The 3,835-nt window shown below is 42.7% G+C and overlaps 1 pseudogene; it reads left to right on the forward strand.

Annotated features, from left to right (window-relative positions):
• The first annotated feature begins 1,780 nt into the window (after positions 1-1,780).
• LOC108533774 (mitochondrial intermediate peptidase pseudogene) lies at positions 1,781-3,608 on the forward strand (annotated as a pseudogene).
• Positions 3,609-3,835: the final 227 nt, after the last annotated feature.

Consider the following 3,835-nt stretch of genomic DNA (forward strand, 5'->3'; position numbering starts at 1 on the left):
CTACACAGGGTGAACTCAACCTTGAGCCAGTCCAACCACTGCATGCCCCCCTCAAAGTAGGAGAGGCATCCAAGCCTCTGAACAGCTAATACACACATCAGGCTGGTGGAGCAACTACGCACTTCTTCTCAGGACCTGAAAAATAGCCCTGTCCCTGTAGTGTCCTCCCACTCCCCAGCAGACATGCCCCTAGCCTGCCCAATGGCCCTGCACCTGCAATCAAGATCTGAGACACAGTCCTGCAGTCTGGCTTCTGGTGGGCACACCCCTAGGCCAACCAAGCAGCTTTAAGCCCATGACCCAGACCTGAGAAACAGTCCCAAAAGGCTACCCTGAGCTAGCTGAGCTGCCTAACACCTGTGTCCCAAAATTGAGAAACACTCCTGTGGGTCCCCCTTCCCCAGAGCAGACATACCCTTAGGCCATCTGAGCAGCCTTACACCCATGTCTCAGGCCTGGAAACAATACTGTGGGTTGTCCCTGGTAGATAGATATACTCCCAAGCCAGTTGACCAGCTATGTGCCTACATTCTGGGCCTGAGAAACAATCCCATAAATCTACTCCTGGGAGGCATGCCACAAGGCCAGCCAAGCAAATGTGTGCCCATGCTCCCAGCCAGAGTAACAGCCCCATTGCCAGTGAGCCAGACCCCAAGGTAACTGAACCACCATGTGCACACACACTCCCACAACCTAAGAAACAGCCTAGAGAACCCCACTCCCAGCAAAGCCACACTACTACCATCAAAATCTTAGTCTAGGCCACTGAGACACTCATAAATGTTACTAGTGTGGATTACAGCTGAAAACAAAACAAAAAAAAAAACAACTACATGGAGACTACACTAGAGTGTCCACCCGGAACCAAGGCCAACAACACTCCAAGGCCCATTCATACTAATAAGCCTTTCCCTATGAAACCTACTTAATAAAATTGGAAGAGGCAACTTTTCTACCAGATACACAGAAATCAATGTAGGAACATGTTGAACATGAAAAAGAAAGGAAACATGACACCTCTAAAGGAAAAAAATGTCTCCAGTAATAGTCCCCAATCATAATGAAATCTGTCAACTGCCAGAAAAAGAATTCTAAATAATAATACTAAGGAAACTCAGTGAGATATAAGAGAATACAGATAGACAATTCAGTGAAATCAGGAAAGTAATAATTTGAATGAGAAATCCAACAAAGAGAGATATCATTAAAAAAAGAGCCAAACGGAAATCCTAGAACTGAAGAATTCAATGAATGAAATGGCAAAATACAATCGAGAGCTTCAACAACAAACTAGACCAAGCAGAAGAAATAATTTCTGAACTTGAAGACAGGTATTTGAAATATCACAGGTGAACAAGAGAAAGAAGGAAAGAAAGAAATAAAAGAAAAGAAAAAAGCATTTTAAAGATGAAGAAAGCCCAGAAGTGCAAAGCGTGCACTCCTGGCTGGAGCTGCAGCACTGGGGCAAGGGTCTTGCAGCTGGGCATGAGGCTACTCCACAAACAATATGTGCCCAAAGGCTAGGCCGCTTCAGAGCTGGAGTAGTGTCCCTGCGGCCAGGGCAGGTAGGCAGGGGCAGCCTCAGAGCCAAGACCCATGTGGAAGGGTCAGCACCAGCTGGTTCCTGGTGGACTCCACCTTCAATGTCAAGCTGCAGGGCTATGCTTGGACCTGTTTAGTGAGCACTGGGGTCTTTTTGGATATCCTGGGCTCAGTGCTGCAGAAAGATTTCATATTGCACAATAAAAAGCCTTGAGGAAGACAGAATTACTTGTGGAACATGCATGTTCCACCCCACCTGGACCCCAGATTGTGTGCATCTTTGATGAGCTCTAAGATTCCTTGTGCAGAGTGGCTGACTTGGTTGAACACAAATATGGAATTATGTCAAAGTCTGCAAAAATTACTATCTGATTTAAAAAAAAAAAAAAAAAAAAACTCATGGATTCCCTTGATCCAGAAACCAGGCAAGTGGCTGAACTGTTTATATTTGATTTTGAAATTAGTGGAATCCATCTAGACAAAGAAAAGTGTAAAAGAGCAGTAGACCTCAATGTTAAAATCTTGGATTTGAGTAGTCCACATCTTATGGCAAACAACTTTCCCAAAAAGACTGAGAAGCATCTCTTACCAGAACACATTCACCATAACTTTTATCTGATGGGGATCGTATCATAATTGATGGTCTCCATGCAGAAGCACAAGGTGACTTGGTGTGAGAAGCTGCTTACAAAATTTTTCTTTATCCCAATACTGGTCAATTAAAATGTTTGGAAGAATTGCTCAGCAACAGAGATCTTCTGGAAAAGTTGGTAGGTATTCTATGTTTTCCCACAGGGCTCTCCAAGGAACAACAGTTAAAAATTCAGAGACTGTCATCCAGTTCCTTGAGAAATTCTCTGACCAACTTTCTGAAAGAACTCGAAAAGATTTTGAGATGATATGAGGGATGAGAATGAAACAGAATTCTCAAAATTCCAAAGTAATGCCTTGGGACCTCTGCTACCACAGTGATGTGATTCATGAACATAGGTATAATATTGAGCCTGGCTTATATTGCCTGTTTTTCTCCCTTGGAGCATGCATGGAAGGCCTGAATATTTGGCTTAACAAACTGTTGTGGATTTCCTTATATGCAGAATAGCCTGCAAAAGGAGAGGTATGTGTGAAGATGTCCAAAAACTGGCCATTATTCATGAATCTGAAGGATTACTGGGGTACATTTAACTTTGATTTTCTTCAGCAAGCAGACAAACCACATCAGGATTGCCATTTTACAATCCATGGAGGCAGATTAAAGGAAGACAGAGACTATCAACTCCCAGTCATAGTTCTTATGCTGAATCTTCCCTATTCCTCAAGGAGTTCACCAACTTTGCTAACTCCTGGAATGAAGGAAAATCTTGTCCATGAAATGGGACATGCTATGCATTGAATGCCAGGGTGTATTTGTTACCAATACGTCACCGGAACCAGGCTGTCCCACTGATTTTGCAGAGGTTCCTTCTATTCTAATGGAGTACTTTGCAAATGATTATTGAGCAACCAGTTTGCCAGACATAATTAGAATGGGCTACTGCCAAAAAAATATGGTGTCTCAGCTTTGTGAATCTAAAAAGGTTTGTGCCGCAGCCAATATGAAACTTCAGGTCTTTTATGCCACTCTGGATCAAATCTACCAGGGAAAGCATCCCCTGAAGAGTTCAACCACAGACATTCTTAAGAAAACACAAGAGACATTCTATGGCTTACCATATGTTCCAAATACTGCCTGGAAGCTGCGGATCAGCTACCTCCTGGGCTGTGGTGCCAAATACTGCTCTTACCTCATGTCTAGGACAGTCACTTCCGTGGTTTGGAAGGAATGTTTTCTACAAAATCCTTTTAACAGGGCCACCAGGGAGTGCTATTGCAGGGAGATGCTGGCCCACAGTGGAGGAAAGGAGCCCATGATCATGGTTGAAGGTATGCTTCAGAAGTGCACTTCTATTGATTACTTTGTAAGTGCCCTTGTTTCTGACTTGGATCTGGACTTTGAAACTTTAGTCATGGATTCTGAATCATGGAAACACCCTAAATCTCTTAAATTAAGGTCATGTAGATATTGACTTTGTTATAAATGCTACAGCTGTGAAAGTTTGTTTCTGATTTCAGTGTTGACTTCTGTAATAACTTCTGAAAAACTTTAAACTCATAGAACTTGAGATAAATCATTTGTTCTAATTATATAGAAATGAAGAAAGCCTACAGATGTATGAGACACCATTAAGTGAATAAATATTCATATTACGGGTGTTCTACAAGGAGAAGAGAAGGGCAAAGGAGAGGAAAACAT

Source organism: Rhinopithecus bieti, unplaced genomic scaffold (assembly GCF_001698545.2).
Source record: "Rhinopithecus bieti isolate Rb0 unplaced genomic scaffold, ASM169854v2 scaffold_10712, whole genome shotgun sequence".
Taxonomy (NCBI): domain Eukaryota; kingdom Metazoa; phylum Chordata; class Mammalia; order Primates; family Cercopithecidae; genus Rhinopithecus; species Rhinopithecus bieti.